This window comes from Equus asinus, chromosome 21, assembly GCF_041296235.1.
Source record: "Equus asinus isolate D_3611 breed Donkey chromosome 21, EquAss-T2T_v2, whole genome shotgun sequence".
Taxonomy (NCBI): Eukaryota; Metazoa; Chordata; class Mammalia; order Perissodactyla; family Equidae; genus Equus; species Equus asinus.
The window spans coordinates 4,650,579-4,677,214 of record NC_091810.1 but is presented as its reverse complement, the minus strand read 5'-3'; positions in this window follow the sequence as shown (position 1 = coordinate 4,677,214).

The window sequence follows — 26,636 nt, the reverse complement described above, 5'->3', positions numbered from 1 at the left end:
TTGTGTTTCAAGAAAAATAAACAGGCCAGGGTAGAGGATGTAGGGCAAACAAATGGCACACCCTATAAAAATTAAGTAAGCCCGTATCTGGACGGAATCTAGGGGAACGTTCAAGGATCAGGGGTCAAGTTCGAAACTTCCCAAATCCGGAAAAGAGACAGAAAAATATCTTTCCTGGAGAGTGGAATTCATCCGATTTGTCTAAGTTGTCTTGGAAACATTGTGTCCGTGAAGGGGGTTGCCAGGACCACCTCGAATTTGGAGTTTCTGATCTCAGGATGTCAAACCAACCCACATGACCACGTGTTCTCAGTGCTTAGTTTGACCTAGGCTAGGGTAGCCAAGAGTCCTACAAGTGACCGGTGCAAATTCAAGGACAACAACCAAGAGTCACGAAAGCACTCACACCTCACCCTAGAGAACATACAGCGATTAACGAAATACAAACTAATCCCTTGGAATGAAGGAGAACGGACTGATAAGCATGTCTAAGGGAGATAGCTGAGAAAGACCATGACGAGTATACTATGGAAAAGAAAAAGAGGACCCAGAAAATGGAAGGTGAACAGAAATCACACCTGAATTATCCACAATGAAAGATGATGTCCGTCTTTAGACAGACTCTGCTGGAACGTTTGAAAGTCAGAGAAATTCACAAGCCAAAAAACGGCAGCGAAGGTCAAGCATGGGCTAACTGGGAAGGGTGAGTTATGAGACTGCTCCAAGCAGGCTCTGAAACCTGTATCCAGGAAGCATGCTGGACCTCAGAGACACAATTATGACAAATCCTCTGACATCACAATGGACCCGAAAAACAACCTAGCCTCATCTACACAGTGCTAGAGTTGGGCTCACTAGTATATTTAACTCCCATTGCACTCAACTGCACGTTGCCACTGAACATGTAAGTGGCCGGCCGGTGGTGCAGTGGTGAGGTCCGCACCTTCTGGGTCTGTGGCCCAGTATGGGCTGGGTGGAATCCTCGGTTTGGGCCTCCTCACCACTGCTTCAGTTGTTCTGGTGCAGGCGTCCGAGGTAGAGTAGAGGCAGATGGGAAGGGACGTTGGACAGGGCCAGACTTCCACAGCAAATACAGGAGCATTGCCAGCAGATGTGAGCACAGCAATGCACTTGTGCCAAAACAAAACCAATTAAAAGTTGCAAAGAATAGAAAAACTGAAGCTAAGGAAAAAAAAAACAAAAAAACAGGAGCTTGCCATTACGAAGAATAGGATCTCTGTGAATACCCTTAGCAAAACAGGTGAATTCTATGTTAATTCAAAAACTAGCAAACCTTTGGGGAAAGAAACTCAAGAAGACACAAGAAAAAAAAAGATATCGAGGGATCTAGGAATGGAAGGATTAACACACTTGAAAGGTTCATACCGCAGTAAGGAATCTCTGGATTCCATGCAATCCCAGTCAAAGTTGCAGCAGTATTTGCCACAGAGAAGAAGAGAGAATCCTGAAGTTTCTAGCCAGCAACACGAGACCCTGACTAGGCAAAGGAATCCTCAGGAAAACGAACAAAGCAGCACGTGTCACAATTTCTGATTTCAACATAGAGGACGAAGCGCTAGGTACCGAAACGGCACAGTCTGGGCCCCAAAACAGGCATGAAGACCCATGCAAAACAATTGAGAGCCCAGAGCCCAACTCAAACTTACATGGACAGCCCATTTTGGACCAGGGAGCCAAGTGGAGACAGCGGAGAAAGGAGAGTCTCTACAATAAACGGTGCTGGGAAGCCTGCACAGCCACATGGAACACAACGAGAGTACGCCATGATGTTACACCTGGCACACACACAACCTGAAATGGATTAAAGCCTTGAATGGCAGACTTGAAACCGTGAACCTTGTAGGAGAAGACCTAGGCAGAGTGCTCTTTGCCATCTGTCTGAGCCGCCTATTTGGAAGAAGCATGTCTGACTGGGCAAGGGCAACAAAGGAAACAAGAAACAAACGGGACCACATCAAATGCACACACTTCTGCCCACTCAAGGAAACCATCAACTGAATACTAAGACACCACAACAATTGGGAGAGGATGTTTGCAAATCACACATCGGACAAGGGGTGAAAAGCCCAAAGATACAATCAACTCGCACGTCTCCACAAGAAAAAAAACAAGCCAATGAAAACCTGGTCAAAAGATGGAAGCAGAGATTTCTCCGAAGAAGACAGAAAGAGGGCCAGTAGGTGCATGAAAACTTGTTCACCATCATGAAGTCTCAGGAAAATGCAAATCCAAACTGCAAGGCCATGGCAGCTCACTGTGGTCAGCATGGCTAGAAGGAAGCAGACAGGAAATAACAAGTGTCAGAGAGGAGGTGGAGAGAAGGGAAGCCTCCTGCACTGCTGGTGGGAGTGTAACCCGGTGCAGCCACGATGCCAAAGGTGTGGAACTGCCTCAGAAGTTTAAGTATCCATGTCCCGTATGACCCAGCTATTAATCTGCCGCTTGCTTATCCAAAACAGTCAGAAAGACTACCGCATAAAGACATGTGCATGGCTGTGTTCACCACAGTCTTACTCCTGATATCCAAGACTTGGAAAGCACCCTGGTGTCCAGCAAGGGATGATTGGAGAAGGAAGATGGGCTATAGCCACACAATGGTATACCACTCAGCCGGAACAAATGATGCAATCCAGCCATTTGTGACCACCAGAATGGCTGTGAGGGTTTTAGGGGAAGTGTAACAAGCCCCAGTGAGAAATTCAAATACCATAGAATCTCACTTACAAGGCGAAGAAAAAGCAAGCACTAACCAACAGGTGGCACTGAACATTTGTATGCGGGCTCCCAGAGGCAAAGAGGGGCGGTGACGGAGGGTGAAAGAGAAGATTAGGCACAAGTGTGTGGTGAGGGCCTGTGATTAGTCTTACACTGGTGAAGATGATGTAAGCTACACAGAAGTCTAAAGCAATGAGGATGTGAATCTGGAAGTTATAGTACGTTCTAATGCAGGGTCATGGCTATAAATTCACCTCAAATCAAAAATCCAAAAAGGGGTCCAGAATGATGTCATAAAGCTTTGGGGGCGGAAAGAGTTTACAGAAGGTGAACTTCCAAGGATGGAAAATCACCTCCAAATGCTTACAGATGCTACAGAAAGGCAGACCATTCCAAATAGGTGAAGAGGAATACTACGAAGAGAACATGATCAGTCCTAAACCCATGAACGAACGGAAAATGTTACCGTCCATGATGTTATTACTAATCACCTTCACGAATAATCCAAACAGGCCCACGTCTTCCCAAGTTCAGGCAAAAGGTTGGTCCAAAAGTACAATTCAGGGCCGGCCCTGTGGTGGAGCAGGTAAGTGCCCACATTCCGCTTGGGCGGCCCGGGCCTCACTGTTTCACATTACGAGTGCATATCACATTAGTAGTGTTAGGAAATATAGATTTCATGGTATGGTGCGGGCAGAGATCATAAATAAGCAGCAATTGTGAGGATACGTTATCAATACGCACAAGAAAAGGAACCATAAGAATATTACAATCTATGGAAGTATCTGGTACACTTCCCAAAGGCAGAAGGAAGGAAATCTTGTGACCTGCCAAGGTGGAATTGGCAGAGTGCCACGAGATGACACCATCATTGTGCATCAGAACATTCCCTGGGCAACTTCAACTTGTGAGGGAGTCCAGGACTTTTTCTGGGTAAGGTCCACCCATTTTGCCATCTACCCAAGATATAAGAGATAAAACCCAGGATAATCTTACAGGAGTGACACCAGTGTCTAGAGAGAATGTAGGAGCCCTTTCGAAGTTCAAGGAGAAAGATAGAAACTGACAACAATTGCAGAAAAAGGAAAACTATCCTACCTAGACAGGGTGAGGAGTCAGACTGGTCTGAGATGGCTGTGAAACTCTGTGTGCACGGAGGTTGTCAGGACAACTTCGAATTTTGAGGTCGCTTATGACATCACGGTGAACATGTCCCCCAGGGTGGCCGCATGGTTACAGTCTGAGGATTGGCGTAGGCTAGGCTATTAAAGGGACAGATACCCAGAAACAGGTTTGGCAAACAGAAAGCAGGCACAGAAACTAGAAGAGATAAAACAGAGTCTGATGCAAGGGATAAGAAAGGAACCCTAGGCCACAAGTGAGAATAGAGGGACAGGCACGGAGAGGAGAACATTGTCATCTATTCAAGTCTATGGGGAGGTCATGCTGATTCAAGCTTGCAACTTCATTGGAAACAAGTGGCCGGACTTGGCGTTCATCACACCTACAGTGCCCTTGTGCCTTAAGCATAATGCAAAGTCAAGAAAGATGTCTTGAGGACATTGAAGAGAAGAATCGATGCCTCCTTTCCAAGGCCCATAGCATTCTTTGAAGGTCAGTCTCTTTTTCCGAAGCTCTGGTGTCACGTGGGCCCACTGGGCACATGGTAATGTGTCCCAAGAGATGTCTTGGAAGCCTTGAAGGAATGGAGCCCTGTCACGCTTGGGGTATGTCTCTTTGTTTGGAAGTGCTCTACAAGGGTGCTGAAAAGCACCCTCTTCCACAGGGCTTCGTTCCTTCGTGAAGGCTGCCCTCCCAGGCTAGTGTGCTCTGTTTGCCTCCATCGAAATTCTCTCCCCCTACCTCTTGCCGTAGAAGGATTATTGATTATGTGTTTTGACACCACATGTAAGGAAGTTGCACGAAAATTAGAACTTTACAGTTGTGTTTCAAGAAAAATAAACAGGCCAGGGTAGAGGATGTAGGGCAAACAAATGGCACACCCTATAAAAATTAAGTAAGCCCGTATCTGGACGGAATCTAGGGGAACGTTCAAGGATCAGGGGTCAAGTTCGAAACTTCCCAAATCCGGAAAAGAGACAGAAAAATATCTTTCCTGGAGAGTGGAATTCATCCGATTTGTCTAAGTTGTCTTGGAAACATTGTGTCCGTGAAGGGGTTTGCCAGGACCACCTCGAATTTGGAGTTTCTGATCTCAGGATGTCAAACCAACCCACATGACCACGTGTTCTCAGTGCTTAGTTTGACCTAGGCTAGGGTAGCCAAGAGTCCTACAAGTGACCGGTGCAAATTCAAGGACAACAACCAAGAGTCACGAAAGCACTCACACCTCACCCTAGAGAACATACAGCGATTAACGAAATACAAACTAATCCCTTGGAATGAAGGAGAACGGACTGATAAGCATGTCTAAGGGAGATAGCTGAGAAAGACCATGACGAGTATACTATGGAAAAGAAAAAGAGGACCCAGAAAATGGAAGGTGAACAGAAATCACACCTGAATTATCCACAATGAAAGATGATGTCCGTCTTTAGACAGACTCTGCTGGAACGTTTGAAAGTCAGAGAAATTCACAAGCCAAAAAACGGCAGCGAAGGTCAAGCATGGGCTAACTGGGAAGGGTGAGTTATGAGACTGCTCCAAGCAGGCTCTGAAACCTGTATCCAGGAAGCATGCTGGACCTCAGAGACACAATTATGACAAATCCTCTGACATCACAATGGACCCGAAAAACAACCTAGCCTCATCTACACAGTGCTAGAGTTGGGCTCACTAGTATATTTAACTCCCATTGCACTCAACTGCACGTTGCCACTGAACATGTAAGTGGCCGGCCGGTGGTGCAGTGGTGAGGTCCGCACCTTCTGGGTCTGTGGCCCAGTATGGGCTGGGTGGAATCCTCGGTTTGGGCCTCCTCACCACTGCTTCAGTTGTTCTGGTGCAGGCGTCCGAGGTAGAGTAGAGGCAGATGGGAAGGGACGTTGGACAGGGCCAGACTTCCACAGCAAATACAGGAGCATTGCCAGCAGATGTGAGCACAGCAATGCACTTGTGCCAAAACAAAACCAATTAAAAGTTGCAAAGAATAGAAAAACTGAAGCTAAGGAAAAAAAAAACAAAAAAACAGGAGCTTGCCATTACGAAGAATAGGATCTCTGTGAATACCCTTAGCAAAACAGGTGAATTCTATGTTAATTCAAAAACTAGCAAACCTTTGGGGAAAGAAACTCAAGAAGACACAAGAAAAAAAAAGATATCGAGGGATCTAGGAATGGAAGGATTAACACACTTGAAAGGTTCATACCGCAGTAAGGAATCTCTGGATTCCATGCAATCCCAGTCAAAGTTGCAGCAGTATTTGCCACAGAGAAGAAGAGAGAATCCTGAAGTTTCTAGCCAGCAACACGAGACCCTGACTAGGCAAAGGAATCCTCAGGAAAACGAACAAAGCAGCACGTGTCACAATTTCTGATTTCAACATAGAGGACGAAGCGCTAGGTACCGAAACGGCACAGTCTGGGCCCCAAAACAGGCATGAAGACCCATGCAAAACAATTGAGAGCCCAGAGCCCAACTCAAACTTACATGGACAGCCCATTTTGGACCAGGGAGCCAAGTGGAGACAGCGGAGAAAGGAGAGTCTCTACAATAAACGGTGCTGGGAAGCCTGCACAGCCACATGGAACACAACGAGAGTACGCCATGATGTTACACCTGGCACACACACCACCTGAAATGGATTAAAGCCTTGAATGGCAGACTTGAAACCGTGAACCTTGTAGGAGAAGACCTAGGCAGAGTGCTCTTTGCCATCTGTCTGAGCCGCCTATTTGGAAGAAGCATGTCTGACTGGGCAAGGGCAACAAAGGAAACAAGAAACAAACGGGACCACATCAAATGCACACACTTCTGCCCACTCAAGGAAACCATCAACTGAATACTAAGACACCACAACAATTGGGAGAGGATGTTTGCAAACCACACATCGGACAAGGGGTGAAAAGCCCAAAGATACAATCAACTCGCACGTCTCCACAAGAAAAAAAACAAGCCAATGAAAACCTGGTCAAAAGATGGAAGCAGAGATTTCTCCGAAGAAGACAGAAAGAGGGCCAGTAGGTGCATGAAAACTTGTTCACCATCATGAAGTCTCAGGAAAATGCAAATCCAAACTGCAAGGCCATGGCAGCTCACTGTGGTCAGCATGGCTAGAAGGAAGCAGACAGGAAATAACAAGTGTCAGAGAGGAGGTGGAGAGAAGGGAAGCCTCCTGCACTGCTGGTGGGAGTGTAACCCGGTGCAGCCACGATGCCAAAGGTGTGGAACTGCCTCAGAAGTTTAAGTATCCATGTCCCGTATGACCCAGCTATTAATCTGCCGCTTGCTTATCCAAAACAGTCAGAAAGACTACCGCATAAAGACATGTGCATGGCTGTGTTCACCACAGTCTTACTCCTGATATCCAAGACTTGGAAAGCACCCTGGTGTCCAGCAAGGGATGATTGGAGAAGGAAGATGGGCTATAGCCACACAATGGTCTACCACTCAGCCGGAACAAATGATGCAATCCAGCCATTTGTGACCACCAGAATGGCTGTGAGGGTTTTAGGGGAAGTGTAACAAGCCCCAGTGAGAAATTCAAATACCATAGAATCTCACTTACAAGGCGAAGAAAAAGCAAGCACTAACCAACAGGTGGCACTGAACATTTGTATGCGGGCTCCCAGAGGCAAAGAGGGGCGGTGACGGAGGGTGAAAGAGAAGATTAGGCACAAGTGTGTGGTGAGGGCCTGTGATTAGTCTTACACTGGTGAAGATGATGTAAGCTACACAGAAGTCTAAAGCAATGAGGATGTGAATCTGGAAGTTATAGTACGTTCTAATGCAGGGTCATGGCTATAAATTCACCTCAAATCAAAAATCCAAAAAGGGGTCCAGAATGATGTCATAAAGCTTTGGGGGCGGAAAGAGTTTACAGAAGGTGAACTTCCAAGGATGGAAAATCACCTCCAAATGCTTACAGATGCTACAGAAAGGCAGACCATTCCAAATAGGTGAAGAGGAATACTACGAAGAGAACATGATCAGTCCTAAACCCATGAACGAACGGAAAATGTTACCGTCCATGATGTTATTACTAATCACCTTCACGAATAATCCAAACAGGCCCACGTCTTCCCAAGTTCAGGCAAAAGGTTGGTCCAAAAGTACAATTCAGGGCCGGCCCTGTGGTGGAGCAGGTAAGTGCCCACATTCCGCTTGGGCGGCCCGGGCCTCACTGTTTCACATTACGAGTGCATATCACATTAGTAGTGTTAGGAAATATAGATTTCATGGTATGGTGCGGGCAGAGATCATAAATAAGCAGCAATTGTGAGGATACGTTATCAATACGCACAAGAAAAGGAACCATAAGAATATTACAATCTATGGAAGTATCTGGTACACTTCCCAAAGGCAGAAGGAAGGAAATCTTGTGACCTGCCAAGGTGGAATTGGCAGAGTGCCACGAGATGACACCATCATCGTGCATCAGAACATTCCCTGGGCAACTTCAACTTGTGAGGGAGTCCAGGACTTTTTCTGGGTAAGGTCCACCCATTTTGCCATCTACCCAAGATATAAGAGATAAAACCCAGGATAATCTTACAGGAGTGAAACCAGTGTCTAGAGAGAATGTAGGAGCCCTTTCGAAGTTCAAGGAGAAAGATAGAAACTGACAACAATTGCAGAAAAAGGAAAACTATCCTACCTAGACAGGGTGAGGAGTCAGACTGGTCTGAGATGGCTGTGAAACTCTGTGTGCACGGAGGTTGTCAGGACAACTTCGAATTTTGAGGTCGCTTATGACATCACGGTGAACATGTCCCCCAGGGTGGCCGCATGGTTACAGTCTGAGGATTGGCGTAGGCTAGGCTATTAAAGGGACAGATACCCAGAAACAGGTTTGGCAAACAGAAAGCAGGCACAGAAACTAGAAGAGATAAAACAGAGTCTGATGCAAGGGATAAGAAAGGAACCCTAGGCCACAAGTGAGAATAGAGGGACAGGCACGGAGAGGAGAACATTGTCATCTATTCAAGTCTATGGGGAGGTCATGCTGATTCAAGCTTGCAACTTCATTGGAAACAAGTGGCCGGACTTGGCGTTCATCACACCTACAGTGCCCTTGTGCCTTAAGCATAATGCAAAGTCAAGAAAGATGTCTTGAGGACATTGAAGAGAAGAATCGATGCCTCCTTTCCAAGGCCCATAGCATTCTTTGAAGGTCAGTCTCTTTTTCCGAAGCTCTGGTGTCACGTGGGCCCACTGGGCACATGGTAATGTGTCCCAAGAGATGTCTTGGAAGCCTTGAAGGAATGGAGCCCTGTCACGCTTGGGGTATGTCTCTTTGTTTGGAAGTGCTCTACAAGGGTGCTGAAAAGCACCCTCTTCCACAGGGCTTCGTTCCTTCGTGAAGGCTGCCCTCCCAGGCTAGTGTGCTCTGTTTGCCTCCATCGAAATTCTCTCCCCCTACCTCTTGCCGTAGAAGGATTATTGATTATGTGTTTTGACACCACATGTAAGGAAGTTGCACGAAAATTAGAACTTTACAGTTGTGTTTCAAGAAAAATAAACAGGCCAGGGTAGAGGATGTAGGGCAAACAAATGGCACACCCTATAAAAATTAAGTAAGCCCGTATCTGGACGGAATCTAGGGGAACGTTCAAGGATCAGGGGTCAAGTTCGAAACTTCCCAAATCCGGAAAAGAGACAGAAAAATATCTTTCCTGGAGAGTGGAATTCATCCGATTTGTCTAAGTTGTCTTGGAAACATTGTGTCCGTGAAGGGGGTTGCCAGGACCACCTCGAATTTGGAGTTTCTGATCTCAGGATGTCAAACCAACCCACATGACCACGTGTTCTCAGTGCTTAGTTTGACCTAGGCTAGGGTAGCCAAGAGTCCTACAAGTGACCGGTGCAAATTCAAGGACAACAACCAAGAGTCACGAAAGCACTCACACCTCACCCTAGAGAACATACAGCGATTAACGAAATACAAACTAATCCCTTGGAATGAAGGAGAACGGACTGATAAGCATGTCTAAGGGAGATAGCTGAGAAAGACCATGACGAGTATACTATGGAAAAGAAAAAGAGGACCCAGAAAATGGAAGGTGAACAGAAATCACTCCTGAATTATCCACAATGAAAGATGATGTCCGTCTTTAGACAGACTCTGCTGGAACGTTTGAAAGTCAGAGAAATTCACAAGCCAAAAAACGGCAGCGAAGGTCAAGCATGGGCTAACTGGGAAGGGTGAGTTATGAGACTGCTCCAAGCAGGCTCTGAAACCTGTATCCAGGAAGCATGCTGGACCTCAGAGACACAATTATGACAAATCCTCTGACATCACAATGGACCCGAAAAACAACCTAGCCTCATCTACACAGTGCTAGAGTTGGGCTCACTAGTATATTTAACTCCCATTGCACTCAACTGCACGTTGCCACTGAACATGTAAGTGGCCGGCCGGTGGTGCAGTGGTGAGGTCCGCACCTTCTGGGTCTGTGGCCCAGTATGGGCTGGGTGGAATCCTCGGTTTGGGCCTCCTCACCACTGCTTCAGTTGTTCTGGTGCAGGCGTCCGAGGTAGAGTAGAGGCAGATGGGAAGGGACGTTGGACAGGGCCAGACTTCCACAGCAAATACAGGAGCATTGCCAGCAGATGTGAGCACAGCAATGCACTTGTGCCAAAACAAAACCAATTAAAAGTTGCAAAGAATAGAAAAACTGAAGCTAAGGAAAAAAAAAACAAAAAAACAGGAGCTTGCCATTACGAAGAATAGGATCTCTGTGAATACCCTTAGCAAAACAGGTGAATTCTATGTTAATTCAAAAACTAGCAAACCTTTGGGGAAAGAAACTCAAGAAGACACAAGAAAAAAAAAGATATCGAGGGATCTAGGAATGGAAGGATTAACACACTTGAAAGGTTCATACCGCAGTAAGGAATCTCTGGATTCCATGCAATCCCAGTCAAAGTTGCAGCAGTATTTGCCACAGAGAAGAAGAGAGAATCCTGAAGTTTCTAGCCAGCAACACGAGACCCTGACTAGGCAAAGGAATCCTCAGGAAAACGAACAAAGCAGCACGTGTCACAATTTCTGATTTCAACATAGAGGACGAAGCGCTAGGTACCGAAACGGCACAGTCTGGGCCCCAAAACAGGCATGAAGACCCATGCAAAACAATTGAGAGCCCAGAGCCCAACTCAAACTTACATGGACAGCCCATTTTGGACCAGGGAGCCAAGTGGAGACAGCGGAGAAAGGAGAGTCTCTACAATAAACGGTGCTGGGAAGCCTGCACAGCCACATGGAACACAACGAGAGTACGCCATGATGTTACACCTGGCACACACACAACCTGAAATGGATTAAAGCCTTGAATGGCAGACTTGAAACCGTGAACCTTGTAGGAGAAGACCTAGGCAGAGTGCTCTTTGCCATCTGTCTGAGCCGCCTATTTGGAAGAAGCATGTCTGACTGGGCAAGGGCAACAAAGGAAACAAGAAACAAACGGGACCACATCAAATGCACACACTTCTGCCCACTCAAGGAAACCATCAACTGAATACTAAGACACCACAACAATTGGGAGAGGATGTTTGCAAATCACACATCGGACAAGGGGTGAAAAGCCCAAAGATACAATCAACTCGCACGTCTCCACAAGAAAAAAAACAAGCCAATGAAAACCTGGTCAAAAGATGGAAGCAGAGATTTCTCCGAAGAAGACAGAAAGAGGGCCAGTAGGTGCATGAAAACTTGTTCACCATCATGAAGTCTCAGGAAAATGCAAATCCAAACTGCAAGGCCATGGCAGCTCACTGTGGTCAGCATGGCTAGAAGGAAGCAGACAGGAAATAACAAGTGTCAGAGAGGAGGTGGAGAGAAGGGAAGCCTCCTGCACTGCTGGTGGGAGTGTAACCCGGTGCAGCCACGATGCCAAAGGTGTGGAACTGCCTCAGAAGTTTAAGTATCCATGTCCCGTATGACCCAGCTATTAATCTGCCGCTTGCTTATCCAAAACAGTCAGAAAGACTACCGCATAAAGACATGTGCATGGCTGTGTTCACCACAGTCTTACTCCTGATATCCAAGACTTGGAAAGCACCCTGGTGTCCAGCAAGGGATGATTGGAGAAGGAAGATGGGCTATAGCCACACAATGGTATACCACTCAGCCGGAACAAATGATGCAATCCAGCCATTTGTGACCACCAGAATGGCTGTGAGGGTTTTAGGGGAAGTGTAACAAGCCCCAGTGAGAAATTCAAATACCATAGAATCTCACTTACAAGGCGAAGAAAAAGCAAGCACTAACCAACAGGTGGCACTGAACATTTGTATGCGGGCTCCCAGAGGCAAAGAGGGGCGGTGACGGAGGGTGAAAGAGAAGATTAGGCACAAGTGTGTGGTGAGGGCCTGTGATTAGTCTTACACTGGTGAAGATGATGTAAGCTACACAGAAGTCTAAAGCAATGAGGATGTGAATCTGGAAGTTATAGTACGTTCTAATGCAGGGTCATGGCTATAAATTCACCTCAAATCAAAAATCCAAAAAGGGGTCCAGAATGATGTCATAAAGCTTTGGGGGCGGAAAGAGTTTACAGAAGGTGAACTTCCAAGGATGGAAAATCACCTCCAAATGCTTACAGATGCTACAGAAAGGCAGACCATTCCAAATAGGTGAAGAGGAATACTACGAAGAGAACATGATCAGTCCTAAACCCATGAACGAACGGAAAATGTTACCGTCCATGATGTTATTACTAATCACCTTCACGAATAATCCAAACAGGCCCACGTCTTCCCAAGTTCAGGCAAAAGGTTGGTCCAAAAGTACAATTCAGGGCCGGCCCTGTGGTGGAGCAGGTAAGTGCCCACATTCCGCTTGGGCGGCCCGGGCCTCACTGTTTCACATTACGAGTGCATATCACATTAGTAGTGTTAGGAAATATAGATTTCATGGTATGGTGCGGGCAGAGATCATAAATAAGCAGCAATTGTGAGGATACGTTATCAATACGCACAAGAAAAGGAACCATAAGAATATTACAATCTATGGAAGTATCTGGTACACTTCCCAAAGGCAGAAGGAAGGAAATCTTGTGACCTGCCAAGGTGGAATTGGCAGAGTGCCACGAGATGACACCATCATTGTGCATCAGAACATTCCCTGGGCAACTTCAACTTGTGAGGGAGTCCAGGACTTTTTCTGGGTAAGGTCCACCCATTTTGCCATCTACCCAAGATATAAGAGATAAAACCCAGGATAATCTTACAGGAGTGACACCAGTGTCTAGAGAGAATGTAGGAGCCCTTTCGAAGTTCAAGGAGAAAGATAGAAACTGACAACAATTGCAGAAAAAGGAAAACTATCCTACCTAGACAGGGTGAGGAGTCAGACTGGTCTGAGATGGCTGTGAAACTCTGTGTGCACGGAGGTTGTCAGGACAACTTCGAATTTTGAGGTCGCTTATGACATCACGGTGAACATGTCCCCCAGGGTGGCCGCATGGTTACAGTCTGAGGATTGGCGTAGGCTAGGCTATTAAAGGGACAGATACCCAGAAACAGGTTTGGCAAACAGAAAGCAGGCACAGAAACTAGAAGAGATAAAACAGAGTCTGATGCAAGGGATAAGAAAGGAACCCTAGGCCACAAGTGAGAATAGAGGGACAGGCACGGAGAGGAGAACATTGTCATCTATTCAAGTCTATGGGGAGGTCATGCTGATTCAAGCTTGCAACTTCATTGGAAACAAGTGGCCGGACTTGGCGTTCATCACACCTACAGTGCCCTTGTGCCTTAAGCATAATGCAAAGTCAAGAAAGATGTCTTGAGGACATTGAAGAGAAGAATCGATGCCTCCTTTCCAAGGCCCATAGCATTCTTTGAAGGTCAGTCTCTTTTTCCGAAGCTCTGGTGTCACGTGGGCCCACTGGGCACATGGTAATGTGTCCCAAGAGATGTCTTGGAAGCCTTGAAGGAATGGAGCCCTGTCACGCTTGGGGTATGTCTCTTTGTTTGGAAGTGCTCTACAAGGGTGCTGAAAAGCACCCTCTTCCACAGGGCTTCGTTCCTTCGTGAAGGCTGCCCTCCCAGGCTAGTGTGCTCTGTTTGCCTCCATCGAAATTCTCTCCCCCTACCTCTTGCCGTAGAAGGATTATTGATTATGTGTTTTGACACCACATGTAAGGAAGTTGCACGAAAATTAGAACTTTACAGTTGTGTTTCAAGAAAAATAAACAGGCCAGGGTAGAGGATGTAGGGCAAACAAATGGCACACCCTATAAAAATTAAGTAAGCCCGTATCTGGACGGAATCTAGGGGAACGTTCAAGGATCAGGGGTCAAGTTCGAAACTTCCCAAATCCGGAAAAGAGACAGAAAAATATCTTTCCTGGAGAGTGGAATTCATCCGATTTGTCTAAGTTGTCTTGGAAACATTGTGTCCGTGAAGGGGTTTGCCAGGACCACCTCGAATTTGGAGTTTCTGATCTCAGGATGTCAAACCAACCCACATGACCACGTGTTCTCAGTGCTTAGTTTGACCTAGGCTAGGGTAGCCAAGAGTCCTACAAGTGACCGGTGCAAATTCAAGGACAACAACCAAGAGTCACGAAAGCACTCACACCTCACCCTAGAGAACATACAGCGATTAACGAAATACAAACTAATCCCTTGGAATGAAGGAGAACGGACTGATAAGCATGTCTAAGGGAGATAGCTGAGAAAGACCATGACGAGTATACTATGGAAAAGAAAAAGAGGACCCAGAAAATGGAAGGTGAACAGAAATCACACCTGAATTATCCACAATGAAAGATGATGTCCGTCTTTAGACAGACTCTGCTGGAACGTTTGAAAGTCAGAGAAATTCACAAGCCAAAAAACGGCAGCGAAGGTCAAGCATGGGCTAACTGGGAAGGGTGAGTTATGAGACTGCTCCAAGCAGGCTCTGAAACCTGTATCCAGGAAGCATGCTGGACCTCAGAGACACAATTATGACAAATCCTCTGACATCACAATGGACCCGAAAAACAACCTAGCCTCATCTACACAGTGCTAGAGTTGGGCTCACTAGTATATTTAACTCCCATTGCACTCAACTGCACGTTGCCACTGAACATGTAAGTGGCCGGCCGGTGGTGCAGTGGTGAGGTCCGCACCTTCTGGGTCTGTGGCCCAGTATGGGCTGGGTGGAATCCTCGGTTTGGGCCTCCTCACCACTGCTTCAGTTGTTCTGGTGCAGGCGTCCGAGGTAGAGTAGAGGCAGATGGGAAGGGACGTTGGACAGGGCCAGACTTCCACAGCAAATACAGGAGCATTGCCAGCAGATGTGAGCACAGCAATGCACTTGTGCCAAAACAAAACCAATTAAAAGTTGCAAAGAATAGAAAAACTGAAGCTAAGGAAAAAAAAAACAAAAAAACAGGAGCTTGCCATTACGAAGAATAGGATCTCTGTGAATAACCTTAGCAAAACAGGTGAATTCTATGTTAATTCAAAAACTAGCAAACCTTTGGGGAAAGAAACTCAAGAAGACACAAGAAAAAAAAAGATATCGAGGGATCTAGGAATGGAAGGATTAACACACTTGAAAGGTTCATACCGCAGTAAGGAATCTCTGGATTCCATGCAATCCCAGTCAAAGTTGCAGCAGTATTTGCCACAGAGAAGAAGAGAGAATCCTGAAGTTTCTAGCCAGCAACACGAGACCCTGACTAGGCAAAGGAATCCTCAGGAAAACGAACAAAGCAGCACGTGTCACAATTTCTGATTTCAACATAGAGGACGAAGCGCTAGGTACCGAAACGGCACAGTCTGGGCCCCAAAACAGGCATGAAGACCCATGCAAAACAATTGAGAGCCCAGAGCCCAACTCAAACTTACATGGACAGCCCATTTTGGACCAGGGAGCCAAGTGGAGACAGCGGAGAAAGGAGAGTCTCTACAATAAACGGTGCTGGGAAGCCTGCACAGCCACATGGAACACAACGAGAGTACGCCATGATGTTACACCTGGCACACACACCACCTGAAATGGATTAAAGCCTTGAATGGCAGACTTGAAACCGTGAACCTTGTAGGAGAAGACCTAGGCAGAGTGCTCTTTGCCATCTGTCTGAGCCGCCTATTTGGAAGAAGCATGTCTGACTGGGCAAGGGCAACAAAGGAAACAAGAAACAAACGGGACCACATCAAATGCACACACTTCTGCCCACTCAAGGAAACCATCAACTGAATACTAAGACACCACAACAATTGGGAGAGGATGTTTGCAAACCACACATCGGACAAGGGGTGAAAAGCCCAAAGATACAATCAACTCGCACGTCTCCACAAGAAAAAAAACAAGCCAATGAAAACCTGGTCAAAAGATGGAAGCAGAGATTTCTCCGAAGAAGACAGAAAGAGGGCCAGTAGGTGCATGAAAACTTGTTCACCATCATGAAGTCTCAGGAAAATGCAAATCCAAACTGCAAGGCCATGGCAGCTCACTGTGGTCAGCATGGCTAGAAGGAAGCAGACAGGAAATAACAAGTGTCAGAGAGGAGGTGGAGAGAAGGGAAGCCTCCTGCACTGCTGGTGGGAGTGTAACCCGGTGCAGCCACGATGCCAAAGGTGTGGAACTGCCTCAGAAGTTTAAGTATCCATGTCCCGTATGACCCAGCTATTAATCTGCCGCTTGCTTATCCAAAACAGTCAGAAAGACTACCGCATAAAGACATGTGCATGGCTGTGTTCACCACAGTCTTACTCCTGATATCCAAGACTTGGAAAGCACCCTGGTGTCCAGCAAGGGATGATTGGAGAAGGAAGATGGGCTATAGCCACACAATGGTCTACCACTCAGCCGGAACAAATGATGCAATCCAGCCATTTGTGACCACCAGAATGGCTGTGAGGGTTTTAGGGGAAGTGTAACAAGCCCCAGTGAGAAATTCAAATACCATAGAATCTCACTTACAAGGCGAAGAAAAAGCAAGCACTAACCAACAGGTGGCACTGAACATTTGTATGCGGGCTCCCAGAGGCAAAGAGGGGCGGTGACGGAGGGTGAAAGAGAAGATTAGGCACAAGTGTGTGGTGAGGGCCTGTGATTAGTCTTACACTGGTGAAGATGATGTAAGCTACACAGAAGTCTAAAGCAATGAGGATGTGAATCTGGAAGTTATAGTACGTTCTAATGCAGGGTCATGGCTATAAATTCACCTCAAATCAAAAATCCAAAAAGGGGTCCAGAATGATGTCATAAAGCTTTGGGGGCGGAAAGAGTTTACAGAAGGTGAACTTCCAAGGATGGAAAATCACCTCCAAATGCTTACAGATGCTACAGAAAGGCAGACCATTCCAAATAGGTGAAGAGGAATACTACGAAGAGAACATGATCAGTCCTAAACCCATGAACGAACGGAAAATGTTACCGTCCATGATGTTATTACTAATCACCTTCACGAATAATCCAAACAGGCCCACGTCTTCCCAAGTTCAGGCAAAAGGTTGGTCCAAAAGTACAATTCAGGGCCGGCCCTGTGGTGGAGCAGGTAAGTGCCCACATTCCGCTTGGGCGGCCCGGGCCTCACTGTTTCACATTACGAGTGCATATCACATTAGTAGTGTTAGGAAATATAGATTTCATGGTATGGTGCGGGCAGAGATCATAAATAAGCAGCAATTGTGAGGATACGTTATCAATACGCACAAGAAAAGGAACCATAAGAATATTACAATCTATGGAAGTATCTGGTACACTTCCCAAAGGCAGAAGGAAGGAAAACTTGTGACCTGCCAAGGTGGAATTGGCAGAGTGCCACGAGATGACACCATCATCGTGCATCAGAACATTCCCTGGGCAACTTCAACTTGTGAGGGAGTCCAGGACTTTTTCTGGGTAAGGTCCACCCATTTTGCCATCTACCCAAGATATAAGAGATAAAACCCAGGATAATCTTACAGGAGTGAAACCAGTGTCTAGAGAGAATGTAGGAGCCCTTTCGAAGTTCAAGGAGAAAGATAGAAACTGACAACAATTGCAGAAAAAGGAAAACTATCCTACCTAGACAGGGTGAGGAGTCAGACTGGTCTGAGATGGCTGTGAAACTCTGTGTGCACGGAGGTTGTCAGGACAACTTCGAATTTTGAGGTCGCTTATGACATCACGGTGAACATGTCCCCCAGGGTGGCCGCATGGTTACAGTCTGAGGATTGGCGTAGGCTAGGCTATTAAAGGGACAGATACCCAGAAACAGGTTTGGCAAACAGAAAGCAGGCACAGAAACTAGAAGAGATAAAACAGAGTCTGATGCAAGGGATAAGAAAGGAACCCTAGGCCACAAGTGAGAATAGAGGGACAGGCACGGAGAGGAGAACATTGTCATCTATTCAAGTCTATGGGGAGGTCATGCTGATTCAAGCTTGCAACTTCATTGGAAACAAGTGGCCGGACTTGGCGTTCATCACACCTACAGTGCCCTTGTGCCTTAAGCATAATGCAAAGTCAAGAAAGATGTCTTGAGGACATTGAAGAGAAGAATCGATGCCTCCTTTCCAAGGCCCATAGCATTCTTTGAAGGTCAGTCTCTTTTTCCGAAGCTCTGGTGTCACGTGGGCCCACTGGGCACATGGTAATGTGTCCCAAGAGATGTCTTGGAAGCCTTGAAGGAATGGAGCCCTGTCACGCTTGGGGTATGTCTCTTTGTTTGGAAGTGCTCTACAAGGGTGCTGAAAAGCACCCTCTTCCACAGGGCTTCGTTCCTTCGTGAAGGCTGCCCTCCCAGGCTAGTGTGCTCTGTTTGCCTCCATCGAAATTCTCTCCCCCTACCTCTTGCCGTAGAAGGATTATTGATTATGTGTTTTGACACCACATGTAAGGAAGTTGCACGAAAATTAGAACTTTACAGTTGTGTTTCAAGAAAAATAAACAGGCCAGGGTAGAGGATGTAGGGCAAACAAATGGCACACCCTATAAAAATTAAGTAAGCCCGTATCTGGACGGAATCTAGGGGAACGTTCAAGGATCAGGGGTCAAGTTCGAAACTTCCCAAATCCGGAAAAGAGACAGAAAAATATCTTTCCTGGAGAGTGGAATTCATCCGATTTGTCTAAGTTGTCTTGGAAACATTGTGTCCGTGAAGGGGGTTGCCAGGACCACCTCGAATTTGGAGTTTCTGATCTCAGGATGTCAAACCAACCCACATGACCACGTGTTCTCAGTGCTTAGTTTGACCTAGGCTAGGGTAGCCAAGAGTCCTACAAGTGACCGGTGCAAATTCAAGGACAACAACCAAGAGTCACGAAAGCACTCACACCTCACCCTAGAGAACATACAGCGATTAACGAAATACAAACTAATCCCTTGGAATGAAGGAGAACGGACTGATAAGCATGTCTAAGGGAGATAGCTGAGAAAGACCATGACGAGTATACTATGGAAAAGAAAAAGAGGACCCAGAAAATGGAAGGTGAACAGAAATCACTCCTGAATTATCCACAATGAAAGATGATGTCCGTCTTTAGACAGACTCTGCTGGAACGTTTGAAAGTCAGAGAAATTCACAAGCCAAAAAACGGCAGCGAAGGTCAAGCATGGGCTAACTGGGAAGGGTGAGTTATGAGACTGCTCCAAGCAGGCTCTGAAACCTGTATCCAGGAAGCATGCTGGACCTCAGAGACACAATTATGACAAATCCTCTGACATCACAATGGACCCGAAAAACAACCTAGCCTCATCTACACAGTGCTAGAGTTGGGCTCACTAGTATATTTAACTCCCATTGCACTCAACTGCACGTTGCCACTGAACATGTAAGTGGCCGGCCGGTGGTGCAGTGGTGAGGTCCGCACCTTCTGGGTCTGTGGCCCAGTATGGGCTGGGTGGAATCCTCGGTTTGGGCCTCCTCACCACTGCTTCAGTTGTTCTGGTGCAGGCGTCCGAGGTAGAGTAGAGGCAGATGGGAAGGGACGTTGGACAGGGCCAGACTTCCACAGCAAATACAGGAGCATTGCCAGCAGATGTGAGCACAGCAATGCACTTGTGCCAAAACAAAACCAATTAAAAGTTGCAAAGAATAGAAAAACTGAAGCTAAGGAAAAAAAAAACAAAAAAACAGGAGCTTGCCATTACGAAGAATAGGATCTCTGTGAATACCCTTAGCAAAACAGGTGAATTCTATGTTAATTCAAAAACTAGCAAACCTTTGGGGAAAGAAACTCAAGAAGACACAAGAAAAAAAAAGATATCGAGGGATCTAGGAATGGAAGGATTAACACACTTGAAAGGTTCATACCGCAGTAAGGAATCTCTGGATTCCATGCAATCCCAGTCAAAGTTGCAGCAGTATTTGCCACAGAGAAGAAGAGAGAATCCTGAAGTTTCTAGCCAGCAACACGAGACCCTGACTAGGCAAAGGAATCCTCAGGAAAACGAACAAAGCAGCACGTGTCACAATTTCTGATTTCAACATAGAGGACGAAGCGCTAGGTACCGAAACGGCACAGTCTGGGCCCCAAAACAGGCATGAAGACCCATGCAAAACAATTGAGAGCCCAGAGCCCAACTCAAACTTACATGGACAGCCCATTTTGGACCAGGGAGCCAAGTGGAGACAGCGGAGAAAGGAGAGTCTCTACAATAAACGGTGCTGGGAAGCCTGCACAGCCACATGGAACACAACGAGAGTACGCCATGATGTTACACCTGGCACACACACAACCTGAAATGGATTAAAGCCTTGAATGGCAGACTTGAAACCGTGAACCTTGTAGGAGAAGACCTAGGCAGAGTGCTCTTTGCCATCTGTCTGAGCCGCCTATTTGGAAGAAGCATGTCTGACTGGGCAAGGGCAACAAAGGAAACAAGAAACAAACGGGACCACATCAAATGCACACACTTCTGCCCACTCAAGGAAACCATCAACTGAATACTAAGACACCACAACAATTGGGAGAGGATGTTTGCAAATCACACATCGGACAAGGGGTGAAAAGCCCAAAGATACAATCAACTCGCACGTCTCCACAAGAAAAAAAACAAGCCAATGAAAACCTGGTCAAAAGATGGAAGCAGAGATTTCTCCGAAGAAGACAGAAAGAGGGCCAGTAGGTGCATGAAAACTTGTTCACCATCATGAAGTCTCAGGAAAATGCAAATCCAAACTGCAAGGCCATGGCAGCTCACTGTGGTCAGCATGGCTAGAAGGAAGCAGACAGGAAATAACAAGTGTCAGAGAGGAGGTGGAGAGAAGGGAAGCCTCCTGCACTGCTGGTGGGAGTGTAACCCGGTGCAGCCACGATGCCAAAGGTGTGGAACTGCCTCAGAAGTTTAAGTATCCATGTCCCGTATGACCCAGCTATTAATCTGCCGCTTGCTTATCCAAAACAGTCAGAAAGACTACCGCATAAAGACATGTGCATGGCTGTGTTCACCACAGTCTTACTCCTGATATCCAAGACTTGGAAAGCACCCTGGTGTCCAGCAAGGGATGATTGGAGAAGGAAGATGGGCTATAGCCACACAATGGTATACCACTCAGCCGGAACAAATGATGCAATCCAGCCATTTGTGACCACCAGAATGGCTGTGAGGGTTTTAGGGGAAGTGTAACAAGCCCCAGTGAGAAATTCAAATACCATAGAATCTCACTTACAAGGCGAAGAAAAAGCAAGCACTAACCAACAGGTGGCACTGAACATTTGTATGCGGGCTCCCAGAGGCAAAGAGGGGCGGTGACGGAGGGTGAAAGAGAAGATTAGGCACAAGTGTGTGGTGAGGGCCTGTGATTAGTCTTACACTGGTGAAGATGATGTAAGCTACACAGAAGTCTAAAGCAATGAGGATGTGAATCTGGAAGTTATAGTACGTTCTAATGCAGGGTCATGGCTATAAATTCACCTCAAATCAAAAATCCAAAAAGGGGTCCAGAATGATGTCATAAAGCTTTGGGGGCGGAAAGAGTTTACAGAAGGTGAACTTCCAAGGATGGAAAATCACCTCCAAATGCTTACAGATGCTACAGAAAGGCAGACCATTCCAAATAGGTGAAGAGGAATACTACGAAGAGAACATGATCAGTCCTAAACCCATGAACGAACGGAAAATGTTACCGTCCATGATGTTATTACTAATCACCTTCACGAATAATCCAAACAGGCCCACGTCTTCCCAAGTTCAGGCAAAAGGTTGGTCCAAAAGTACAATTCAGGGCCGGCCCTGTGGTGGAGCAGGTAAGTGCCCACATTCCGCTTGGGCGGCCCGGGCCTCACTGTTTCACATTACGAGTGCATATCACATTAGTAGTGTTAGGAAATATAGATTTCATGGTATGGTGCGGGCAGAGATCATAAATAAGCAGCAATTGTGAGGATACGTTATCAATACGCACAAGAAAAGGAACCATAAGAATATTACAATCTATGGAAGTATCTGGTACACTTCCCAAAGGCAGAAGGAAGGAAAACTTGTGACCTGCCAAGGTGGAATTGGCAGAGTGCCACGAGATGACACCATCATTGTGCATCAGAACATTCCCTGGGCAACTTCAACTTGTGAGGGAGTCCAGGACTTTTTCTGGGTAAGGTCCACCCATTTTGCCATCTACCCAAGATATAAGAGATAAAACCCAGGATAATCTTACAGGAGTGACACCAGTGTCTAGAGAGAATGTAGGAGCCCTTTCGAAGTTCAAGGAGAAAGATAGAAACTGACAACAATTGCAGAAAAAGGAAAACTATCCTACCTAGACAGGGTGAGGAGTCAGACTGGTCTGAGATGGCTGTGAAACTCTGTGTGCACGGAGGTTGTCAGGACAACTTCGAATTTTGAGGTCGCTTATGACATCACGGTGAACATGTCCCCCAGGGTGGCCGCATGGTTACAGTCTGAGGATTGGCCTAGGCTAGGCTATTAAAGGGACAGATACCCAGAAACAGGTTTGGCAAACAGAAAGCAGGCACAGAAACTAGAAGAGATAAAACAGAGTCTGATGCAAGGGATAAGAAAGGAACCCTAGGCCACAAGTGAGAATAGAGGGACAGGCACGGAGAGGAGAACATTGTCATCTATTCAAGTCTATGGGGAGGTCATGCTGATTCAAGCTTGCAACTTCATTGGAAACAAGTGGCCGGACTTGGCGTTCATCACACCTACAGTGCCCTTGTGCCTTAAGCATAATGCAAAGTCAAGAAAGATGTCTTGAGGACATTGAAGAGAAGAATCGATGCCTCCTTTCCAAGGCCCATAGCATTCTTTGAAGGTCAGTCTCTTTTTCCGAAGCTCTGGTGTCACGTGGGCCCACTGGGCACATGGTAATGTGTCCCAAGAGATGTCTTGGAAGCCTTGAAGGAATGGAGCCCTGTCACGCTTGGGGTATGTCTCTTTGTTTGGAAGTGCTCTACAAGGGTGCTGAAAAGCACCCTCTTCCACAGGGCTTCGTTCCTTCGTGAAGGCTGCCCTCCCAGGCTAGTGTGCTCTGTTTGCCTCCATCGAAATTCTCTCCCCCTACCTCTTGCCGTAGAAGGATTATTGATTATGTGTTTTGACACCACATGTAAGGAAGTTGCACGAAAATTAGAACTTTACAGTTGTGTTTCAAGAAAAATAAACAGGCCAGGGTAGAGGATGTAGGGCAAACAAATGGCACACCCTATAAAAATTAAGTAAGCCCGTATCTGGACGGAATCTAGGGGAACGTTCAAGGATCAGGGGTCAAGTTCGAAACTTCCCAAATCCGGAAAAGAGACAGAAAAATATCTTTCCTGGAGAGTGGAATTCATCCGATTTGTCTAAGTTGTCTTGGAAACATTGTGTCCGTGAAGGGGTTTGCCAGGACCACCTCGAATTTGGAGTTTCTGATCTCAGGATGTCAAACCAACCCACATGACCACGTGTTCTCAGTGCTTAGTTTGACCTAGGCTAGGATAGCCAAGAGTCCTACAAGTGACCGGTGCAAATTCAAGGACAACAACCAAGAGTCACGAAAGCACTCACACCTCACCCTAGAGAACATACAGCGATTAACGAAATACAAACTAATCCCTTGGAATGAAGGAGAACGGACTGATAAGCATGTCTAAGGGAGATAGCTGAGAAAGACCATGACGAGTATACTATGGAAAAGAAAAAGAGGACCCAGAAAATGGAAGGTGAACAGAAATCACACCTGAATTATCCACAATGAAAGATGATGTCCGTCTTTAGACAGACTCTGCTGGAACGTTTGAAAGTCAGAGAAATTCACAAGCCAAAAAACGGCAGCGAAGGTCAAGCATGGGCTAACTGGGAAGGGTGAGTTATGAGACTGCTCCAAGCAGGCTCTGAAACCTGTATCCAGGAAGCATGCTGGACCTCAGAGACACAATTATGACAAATCCTCTGACATCACAATGGACCCGAAAAACAACCTAGCCTCATCTACACAGTGCTAGAGTTGGGCTCACTAGTATATTTAACTCCCATTGCACTCAACTGCACGTTGCCACTGAACATGTAAGTGGCCGGCCGGTGGTGCAGTGGTGAGGTCCGCACCTTCTGGGTCTGTGGCCCAGTATGGGCTGGGTGGAATCCTCGGTTTGGGCCTCCTCACCACTGCTTCAGTTGTTCTGGTGCAGGCGTCCGAGGTAGAGTAGAGGCAGATGGGAAGGGACGTTGGACAGGGCCAGACTTCCACAGCAAATACAGGAGCATTGCCAGCAGATGTGAGCACAGCAATGCACTTGTGCCAAAACAAAACCAATTAAAAGTTGCAAAGAATAGAAAAACTGAAGCTAAGGAAAAAAAAAACAAAAAAACAGGAGCTTGCCATTACGAAGAATAGGATCTCTGTGAATAACCTTAGCAAAACAGGTGAATTCTATGTTAATTCAAAAACTAGCAAACCTTTGGGGAAAGAAACTCAAGAAGACACAAGAAAAAAAAAGATATCGAGGGATCTAGGAATGGAAGGATTAACACACTTGAAAGGTTCATACCGCAGTAAGGAATCTCTGGATTCCATGCAATCCCAGTCAAAGTTGCAGCAGTATTTGCCACAGAGAAGAAGAGAGAATCCTGAAGTTTCTAGCCAGCAACACGAGACCCTGACTAGGCAAAGGAATCCTCAGGAAAACGAACAAAGCAGCACGTGTCACAATTTCTGATTTCAACATAGAGGACGAAGCGCTAGGTACCGAAACGGCACAGTCTGGGCCCCAAAACAGGCATGAAGACCCATGCAAAACAATTGAGAGCCCAGAGCCCAACTCAAACTTACATGGACAGCCCATTTTGGACCAGGGAGCCAAGTGGAGACAGCGGAGAAAGGAGAGTCTCTACAATAAACGGTGCTGGGAAGCCTGCACAGCCACATGGAACACAACGAGAGTACGCCATGATGTTACACCTGGCACACACACCACCTGAAATGGATTAAAGCCTTGAATGGCAGACTTGAAACCGTGAACCTTGTAGGAGAAGACCTAGGCAGAGTGCTCTTTGCCATCTGTCTGAGCCGCCTATTTGGAAGAAGCATGTCTGACTGGGCAAGGGCAACAAAGGAAACAAGAAACAAACGGGACCACATCAAATGCACACACTTCTGCCCACTCAAGGAAACCATCAACTGAATACTAAGACACCACAACAATTGGGAGAGGATGTTTGCAAACCACACATCGGACAAGGGGTGAAAAGCCCAAAGATACAATCAACTCGCACGTCTCCACAAGAAAAAAAACAAGCCAATGAAAACCTGGTCAAAAGATGGAAGCAGAGATTTCTCCGAAGAAGACAGAAAGAGGGCCAGTAGGTGCATGAAAACTTGTTCACCATCATGAAGTCTCAGGAAAATGCAAATCCAAACTGCAAGGCCATGGCAGCTCACTGTGGTCAGCATGGCTAGAAGGAAGCAGACAGGAAATAACAAGTGTCAGAGAGGAGGTGGAGAGAAGGGAAGCCTCCTGCACTGCTGGTGGGAGTGTAACCCGGTGCAGCCACGATGCCAAAGGTGTGGAACTGCCTCAGAAGTTTAAGTATCCATGTCCCGTATGACCCAGCTATTAATCTGCCGCTTGCTTATCCAAAACAGTCAGAAAGACTACCGCATAAAGACATGTGCATGGCTGTGTTCACCACAGTCTTACTCCTGATATCCAAGACTTGGAAAGCACCCTGGTGTCCAGCAAGGGATGATTGGAGAAGGAAGATGGGCTATAGCCACACAATGGTATACCACTCAGCCGGAACAAATGATGCAATCCAGCCATTTGTGACCACCAGAATGGCTGTGAGGGTTTTAGGGGAAGTGTAACAAGCCCCAGTGAGAAATTCAAATACCATAGAATCTCACTTACAAGGAGAAGAAAAAGCAAGCACTAACCAACAGGTGGCACTGAACATTTGTATGCGGGCTCCCAGAGGCAAAGAGGGGCGGTGACGGAGGGTGAAAGAGAAGATTAGGCACAAGTGTGTGGTGAGGGCCTGTGATTAGTCTTACACTGGTGAAGATGATGTAAGCTACATAGAAGTCTAAAGCAATGAGGATGTGAATCTGGAAGTTATAGTACGTTCTAATGCAGGGTCATGGCTATAAATTCACCTCAAATCAAAAATCCAAAAAGGGGTCCAGAATGATGTCATAAAGCTTTGGGGGCGGAAAGAGTTTACAGAAGGTGAACTTCCAAGGATGGAAAATCACCTCCAAATGCTTACAGATGCTACAGAAAGGCAGACCATTCCAAATAGGTGAAGAGGAATACTACGAAGAGAACATGATCAGTCCTAAACCCATGAACGAACGGAAAATGTTACCGTCCATGATGTTATTACTAATCACCTTCACGAATAATCCAAAC